The following is a 9,179-nucleotide window of genomic DNA, read 5'->3' on the forward strand; positions in this document are numbered from 1 at the left end:
AACTGAATGCAGTTAAACAAGGCCAGGTGTTAGGTCTTTCCTTTGGGACACAACAACCTCATGTAACACCACAAGCTGTAGGGGGCAGTTTGCCTGGAAAGCTTCCTGGTGGGAAAGAATCTGGCACTGCTGGTGACAGCAGATGAACATGAGTCAGCTGTGCCCAAGTGGCCAAGAAGGCCAACTGGCCTGGATCAGCAATAGTTTGGCCAGCAGGACCAGGGCAGGGATTGTCCTTCGGTGTTTGGCACTGCTGGGGCTGCATCTCAAATCCTGTGCTCAGTTCTGGGCCTGTCACTCACTGCAGGACAGACATTGAGGGGCTGGAGCATGTCCAGAGGAGGGCATTGAGGCTGGTAAAGTGTCCAGAGCACAGATTTTATGGGGAGGAGCTATGGTAACTGGGGTTCTTAAACCTGGAGAAAAAGAGGCTCGGGGGGGGACGGGGGGGGACTTTATCACTATCTATGACTATCTGAAAGGAAGTTTTAGCAAGGTGGGAATTGGCCCCTCCCTCTAGGGCAGCTTGTGACAGGACAAGGGGAAATGGCCTTAAGTTAACCAGAGGAGGTTCAGGTTAGGCATGAGAAAGAATTTCTACCTGAAAGGGTTATCAAGCATTAGAATGAGCTGCCCAGAGAGGTGGTGGAGTCACCATCCCTGTAAGTATTCAAGAGATTACTGTAATGGTGCTTAGTGCAGTGGTTTAGTTTGGTCAAAGGTTGGACTCAATGATCTTGGAGGTCTTTTCCAATCTTAATGGTTCTACAATTCTTCATCTAAAAGCAAGAAAAGAAATTTACTCGAATTGTATATGTACTTTGAAGCTTTGTGAGAAAAGCTTGGAAGAACAGTACTGGGTTAAGACTATCAACAGAAAAATGTTGGAAAGCCGATAAAGACATAGCTGCTAAGAAGGAGGATGATTAGTAGGCTTAAGAATTGCATACTTAGTGACCTTAACTGTCCATAGGTCACACCTGCCCATTTTTTATTCAAATACAGATACTCTAGAGTTTGTCTAGAAGGCAACAAACCTGAGCAATTTGAGCAAGTTCATAAGGGTTGTCTTTGAAAGAGGGATGAGAAAGTGAGTATGAAAGTGAAGTTATTCTGATAGTAAAAGGTTTCTAAAATCATGGGAATTCAGGAACTTGAGCTTGGTAGGACCTGGAAAAATGTTACAGGTAGGCCCTGGGAAAATGTTAGACCTTGTCTTTGCTAGATCATGTGAAACTGCACTGCACCTGTGTAATTATTATATGAAAAATGATATGATTGTTAGATATAATGCATGCTTAGTAATTAGATATAATTACTGTTTGATCGTAACAAGAATTATGAGAACTATGTTCAGGGATTTGGGGGGAGGTCACAAGAAACCCATGCTTGGATGAAATCAATGTATACAATAGACCAATATAAGTCTAATAATTAATATGTAGTTATATAACAGTAGAATATAAAACATGTTCAGCTCGAAACCATGTCAGAGTCAGCTTTGAGTCTGAAACCCCTGATTTCCAGAGCTTTTCAAATAAAAGCACCTGCATATAATAATATTCCGTGATTATGTGTTCCTGAATGCTAACAATTCTACGAAAGCAAATACAGAACTGTGAGGCTTGTATAGAGGGACCTGAGGGAACAGAGTGCATCAAAGCTATTCAGTTGCATGTACTCTCAGAGTTTATACTGATGCTGAGCTTACAAATACCAGCAATTTTACAGCATGATGCTTTATTTTTGTATTTTGATTTAGTTCTAAATGAACCATTATCTGCCAATAACCTAAGAAAATAGGAACTTTTTTTTTCTCCAGAAAAGGACTGACATAGAAGAGCAGCCTCCAAACCTTGAGAGATTTATTCAGTACCTGTTGGAATCTCTGTCTGCTCATTAAGGGATGTTGGATAGATCACTTGCATTCTAATCCAAAGTTTAGTGAAGTTAACAAATTTCTGATGTATTTTTTAAATTTAAGAATTAGGACTGTCAGAAGTGGAATGCTTGTTTAATAATAACAATTTTTTAAAGCCCTGTTGCTTCTAATTAAGTTTTTATACACTTTAATAATTATTGGTGCAAAATAATTTTGAATATCATTATTATTTAGTGTTATTAGCATAGTTTCCACGAGGAGCACCATGTTTTGTGCTGTAAATAGTGTATAACGCATTTGAGAAGATCACGTGGTTTTGGAAAGTTATAATTTTTTCTTTGGAATTACGTTTTCAGATGTCACTGTTAGTGGTTCCAAAATTTCAAAGTTCTTATGAAGCAGAGCTGGGGTTTTTTTTTGGGTGTGTTTTTTTTTTTTTTTTCTTTTTTTTTTTCTTTTTCTTAGTTTCAGCTGCTATAAGAAATATTGCATGTCTTTAAAGGAAGCCATGATGTCTGTTTTCTGACAGAAGTTCCATAATTTTGCAGCTTTATCAGAAAGAGAGCTTTATAAATAGGCCATGCTAAAGGGATTTAGCAAAAAGTTAGGTATTGACATTAATTATTTAGGGGAATAAATTAATGGATTTCTGTTACCTGACTAGTTCTGTCCTTACTATTTGTGTAAATGTAGTTACTGATCAGAGGGATAAGCAAGTAAAAAAAAAAATCAGGGAGAATATACCCTAATTTGTGAATCTGTTATGTTTCCTTATTTTTGAAATCAAGGGTGTTTGATTTAATACAAAAGACTATGAATGTACAAAAAGAAAAGAAAGAGAAACTAGAGGAAAGGTCAAAGATGAAGTATTTAGCAATTCTGGTAAATACATACAGCAGTCTGGCAATCTTTGTCTGAAACATCCCACTGCATTACAGAATAGAGGGGAAATAGAGACTGCTGACTTTAATTAGGAAGTTTGTTGTTGGAATAAGTTTAAACTCCACATTATATAGTTTGTTTTTTTGCATTTTTTAAAGGCAGCCTAGCTAGAACAGAAATGCTGACTAAGCCAAAAGCATACCTTCTAAGTGCAAATAAAACCTGATTGTGACAAAGTAAGAAAAGTTGAAGAAACATAGGCTTTTGGTAGTCTGCAGGAAAAAGACTAGAGATAGTTTTGTAAGTAAAGCTTGAAGTAGGTTCCACTTGCTTAAGGTACTAAAGAAAGATGCCTCCCTTATAGGGAGATGTCTGCAGATGTTCAGAAAAAAGGTTTTCAGAAAGGAGTTACCCTGGAACTCTCCCACTGTTGGAGTAGGAAGGGCATGGCTATTCAAATCGCTTTTTGCATGCCTTTAGATTCACTGCCTGCTTCCTGGGATTTGAGTGAAAAATCACTTGTAGAGGTCTCTAGTTGTTAATTCTTATGTGATGCTAGCAGCAATTTAATGAAATAATTGTTAGTGACTATCTGTCATTATTCTTGTTTGAAAGAGCAGTCACAGCCTTAACACTATTTACTTACTAAGCAGCTGGGGTGAATTTATAAATCTATTGTCTTAATCTCTTAAAGGAAGAGACATACTCTTACGTTTTTTTAGCCAGCATGTAGTAATGTAGAGAATTAATTTCTGCTTTCTCTTTGTATCATCCTTCTGCTTTTAAGCTTGAATATAGAAACCTTAAATTTCTGGTGGAAGAAGAAAAAACCAAAGAGATCTGGAAGGTGCAAGAAGTTGGCTTGACAGAAATAAGAAGAGTTTTCAACCCCTGAGTTAGTTTTTTTCTCCTCTCAGTGGTTGTTGGTTACTGGATTTATAAATACACTTGTTTGAAGGGCCCTGATAACCATCCCTCCTCCTGGGGATTTGGCTACCTCAGGGTTAATTTAATGTCATTGAGGACTATCCCTTCTCTCTCGCAAACTTGGAAAGATCCCTCCAAGAGACATCCCTTGCAGACAGCACTGCAGAAAGTCCTTACCTTCTTGGGAGAAGTGACCTAAGTGATTGGATCTGAACTTTAGTGATTGGATCCTACCTGAACTACAGTTGCTACTACATCACAATGCTGTCTATGCCTGGCCTGTAGCCTGCTAATCTGGGTCCAGACCCTAGGGCATAGGATGAGATCCTATCCTGACCTTGGACCTTCCTCATCACTATGGTCCTGTCTGGTGATCACTTGTTATCCTTACAGTGTCTGGTCCTAACTCTGAATTGCTGGCTTGTGTTCCTGGCTTTCCCCAGCCCTGTCTCATGACCTTGACCTTGCCTAATGTCCTGGGCTCTTGGCAAATTTCTGGTCTCCTTCAGCTCCCAGCTGTCCTCCCTTATGGAGTAGCCAGCCTGTGCAGCAAGGTGACCTCAGACTTTCTTGAACTCGCAACCTGGTCAGCCTGTGAGGAGGTATGCACTTACAGTACTTACATTGGCATACGTTAGTGTGTCAGTTGACACAGGCAGGCAGAGGGAACAACCACAAAGTTGTGGCTTGAACACAAAGAGTGAATTAAATTATGTTACTTTGTGAACCGGTATATCACCAAAGCAACACCTGGGCAGAGGTGTACAAGTGGACATGCAGGCACTCTTAACCTCAGTCCATGCTAGAGGATCACTGACCTGCTCTTCACATATGCTATCCAGAGTCATTCCCAGCTGCAAAGTCATTTGAGCAATTCACAATCCTCCTCTCCAGTCTTCTGCTTTTTAATCTATTTGCCACAGTAAGTAGTGTATACATTACACTAATTAGTGTGTAAAAATTTTACATTTATTTTGGTATTTGAAGCAGTCATACTGATAGGTATCCTGGGAGAAAACTGTGTTTGTGAACGTAGCTAACAGCACAATGAAAGGTGTCTCTCCAGACCCAGAAAATTAGGAACCAGATTTCAGTCTGGTTGTAGAAAACTGTTGCTCAAAGAGAGGAACTACAACAGTCTGTAATTGGCAAAAAGGTACATATGTACCAAAGGCACATATGCCTTCCAGAAATATCCAGGATTGTCTAAGAAAATATATATTTTAAAAAATCCACCAAAATAGTCCATTTTCAGTTTCACCTGGAATTAATATGCTCCACAAAAGAGCCTGATGGTCTTGATCATTCCATTACATTCTTCGCTTTTGTGTTCTACCCTGCTTTGTTCTTTATGTGTTTCCTTGTAAGAATGGAAGATGAAGTTCCAAAAAATTACCTTGTTCTGCACACATAATTCAAACTGGCTTTACTTAAGTCCTGGAACCTTTTATGATCACATTTTCACTGTCTTACTGTGGAGTTTTTCGTAGGCTCAGTACCTATTGTTCTTTGGTTACAGAACAGGGCTTTACAAAGAAAGTATTAGGGTACTGTGCCAAGCCCTCATTCCAGCTGTTTCAAAATTAAAATCTGGCTGACTATTCATGTATAAAATTATATTTGGTGAGAACGTAATTCTTCCAAGTTCTCTTCTGTGATGATTTTACTGCATGGTTACAGTATTGTACAGGGGAGATACAGCTTTCTGTTTCACCAATGCTGATGGAACAGATTGTTATCCTCTACTAAGTTACAAGGGTTTCAGATCTAGAGGTTGATCTTCTTGTGTAAATTATTCATTCACTAACCCATGTGAGGCAATGTGAGATGAGTTAACAATGTTCTTTAAACTGCCTGAAATAAGCAGGTATAATTTGATGGACATGGGTTGGGGAGTATTACACAATTCTCTCCTTTGGCAGATCTGAGAAGGTGCTGACATCTCTGTCTACAGAACAGGAGACACGTGGAAAATGTTGAAGTAGCAATTTCTTCTCTATTTCTTTGTACCATTTTGTCTCTGCATTTACCCTGCCAGGGCATCAGAGAAATAAGAACTTAGTGTTTTTGTTGATTAAAATGCCTTTCAGCTCATCTTCAGTGAACTTTGTACAGGCTTCAGAATATTGTCATCATACCCTCAAACAAATATGGTTGCATGTTGCGTCCCAAATGGGTTCAGTTAGGGGTTTTAATAAATGTTAGTTAGATCAGTTCTATGTATCCCTATTTTCCCCTTAAAATGGTCCACTCCAGGCTGTCTGCTATAGGAGCTTTCATATGACAATCTTGTAACCGCTCCCTTCTTCCCCTCGGAAAGTTCCGTGTCAGTCACCCCACCTCTGTAATCCCATTTGTCCTGGAGCCCTGTACACACCCCTGTTATGTTCCCATAGGTTGCCGTGTTCCACGTCACTCCCCTGTCCTCTGTCCACATCGGGTGAGGGGGGCTTCTGCCCCTGTCGGCCCGCCCCCTATTTAATCCCAGGTTTTCTCTGCCCCAGCACCATTTTGCCCAGGCGGGCTTGAGAACAGCTGCATTATCCACCGCGGCAGCCATGCAGGAATAAAGAGTTCTCAGCCACGTGGGCAGACTGCGCCATTCTCTCACCCTTTTTCTCGCCTCAGTGTCTGGCTACGGTGCGGCAGACCCACACGGAGGCTCAGCCCTAGAGCTCCGCACACACACAGCAGCCCTGGTCTCACTGAGAAGCAGTGTGCCAGCTGGGCACCCCCAGCTGCCCGGGACCAGGGCAGAGAAAAACCAAATGCCGCAGTTGTTCCTCTCCGTAACAAATGAGGCATTATTATCCATTAATTATTTGTGAACTTGATACAAATGGATACTTTAAGATGGGTAATTGATGAGCTATCCAAATTCTGAAGATTCATGAGTGATAGAATCCTGTCCTGGTAGGCACACGGGGAAGAGGACCAGATTTTTTAACCCTCAGAATATACTTAACAAAATAGTATAAATGCTGAATTTCTATCACTTTCAGAAATTCAACTAAGTTTATGCAGATGCTATTTTTTTTCCTAAGTGCTTTCCTTCTCCTTCTGGACTCCATTTCAGTTTCTGTTGTAGGTTTGAACCTTTGTGGACTTGCTGATGTATGCTCTTCTGTTTTTTTTAAGAGGAAACAGAAGCTGGCAAAGAACAACCCTTTAGCATCTGCCTGTTTTACTAGCTTTCCTTAAACTTCAGATACATCATCCCATGTCCTCATGCAAGTTGCTTGTTATCTGCCTTGAACCTGTCAAGGCAAGTTTAGCTAGATTTATCTTGCCAGGAGTAAATTAAGAAACACTCTCAGGAAGTCCTTTGCCAATAAACATAAGGAAGAAGTAACCTCATATAGCAAAACAAAGACAAAGAGACTGGGAAAGAGTTTTCCACATGCTCTTAAAAAGAAAAGGAAAGAAGTATTCTTAGATTTGCCTACTGATTGTAAGTCAATGAAGGTATAGTTTTCACACAAATTTACAGTTTAACTATCACACTTCTTACACTATTCCACTGACATGAAAGCTACAAACATTTTTCCTTCATTAGAACTTTTGGTTAGTTAGATACTTGAAGAATACTTTCTTACTCAGATTAAGAAAACTTTTTCCCCTCCACTTTTAAGACAAAACTGTAAGAGTGCTACTTAGATCCAGACTATAAAATCACAGATTCATAGGATAGTTTAGGTTAGAAGGGACCTTAAAGGTCATCTGGTTACAAAGATACAGGACTACAGATCAAAACTCTCCCAAAGACTGGAGGTCACTGAGTGTATTTCATATTTATTTGTTAATAACAAAGTGAACTCATCATTTTAATTTTACAATTGGGAAAACTGAAGCACTAAGAGAGCTAGAATCCAGCTTCTAAGGCAACCTGATTTTGAATATCTGAGTATGCCTTTCAGAGGTACTGAATATTTGGAAACTCCTGTTAGAGCTGAGGAAAATTTGCCCTTGTTCAAAGCTATGTTAGCTACCAGCCCAGGTTTGCCAGTTGGAAAGAAAACACTACTAGATTATGAAGCATAGTAGGCTATGAATCTGAAACCAGTTACATTAACATTCCTGGTTTATTAGGTTCACTTTACTTCTGGTTTTGAGCACTGGGGGTGAGTGGCTCTGTTTCTGACTACAAGAATAGCTTTCAGAAATAAGCAGTTAAACAGAAGTAAGCAGCAACCCTGTGAAGAATTTTTTGAGATTATATGGAGAAACAAAGTAGTTATAAATTCTGTAACTTAGGGTAGGTCAACACTGATGAGCTCCGTTTTCACAGCATTACACTCCAGTCTGGCAGGAAGCCATGTACCTCTCTTAATAAAATGGGATACTTAAACTCTGCTTCTTACTGGAGCTGGTGAATTTGAAACGAATGGCATGCTAACATAGCAATAGAAACTTCCAGATCACCAGTTTTGTGTTTAGCAAGTATGAATCTAGGGGAGACCCTCATTGTTACCAGTGGATTTTGAACCTTGATCTGCTGCTTTTCATACCCTTGAATCTCTGACCAGAATACATAATCTTGTGTACACGCATTGCACAGTACAATAAAGCAAGCACCTAATAGCCTGATTTAATACTATAAGATAGTGTTTGATTTAGCAGGTTGGTGAACTCTGTACTGGAAAAAAGATGCCTCTTTTTTATTGATTGTGGCAAAACAGCCAAGTGAGCCTTAATCAGGGCATGTGTACATTTCCATTTATGAGTTGCATATCAGTAGCACATATTCAAAGCAAGTATCTTGTCAAGAGGATAATTTCCAGTGCTACCCAGGGACACTAAAATGCTTGTAAGAGAAAGACATTTGGCCTTGTTCAAGGAAAAAAAACCCACTAAGGTGAGCAGCTTGTGGAAAACTTAGAATATCGTGAGTAACCTCCACAAACATGGTGGAGTAACAGCAAGGCTTCCATGGAAGCCTTTTTGGGTTGCAAAAGAAGAATGCCTTCCACACTGCCAAATCTGAGACTTGAGTCTCCGAAGGCTTTTGCCACAGGATCTTTTGCAGCTAAATCAGAATAGAACCCAGGAAGTAAGTAACTTGATGATGATTTCCAGCAACTGTCTGGCCCTCTTTACTCTTTTTGTATCAAATCAAAAGAAATGTATGTAGAGAAAGCTTGGATGTTTTGTAGTGCATTCACCTTAGATTCTTATGTAGTATACAAGAATAAATATACATCTAGTAAGGAACTAGATCTTTTGGAACGTAATAGTAAAACACCTTAATAAAAGGTGTTTTACTATGTAAAGGGGTACACATGGGCTGACAGGAGTTACATATCACATGAGACATGAAGGCTTGCTGTTATCTGTCAGAAGTGGAGCATCACACCATAACAACAGGTTGCTGCCTAGTCTTCTGATGATATCTGGCAGGGTTATCGATGAATTGTAGTCAAATTTAAAAAAATCCTGTACAATATGTAAATATGTATAAGGACTCCCTGTCCTTATCAAGCCAGCATGA

Source organism: Anomalospiza imberbis, chromosome Z (genome assembly GCF_031753505.1).
Source record: "Anomalospiza imberbis isolate Cuckoo-Finch-1a 21T00152 chromosome Z, ASM3175350v1, whole genome shotgun sequence".
Lineage (NCBI taxonomy): Eukaryota > Metazoa > Chordata > Aves > Passeriformes > Viduidae > Anomalospiza > Anomalospiza imberbis.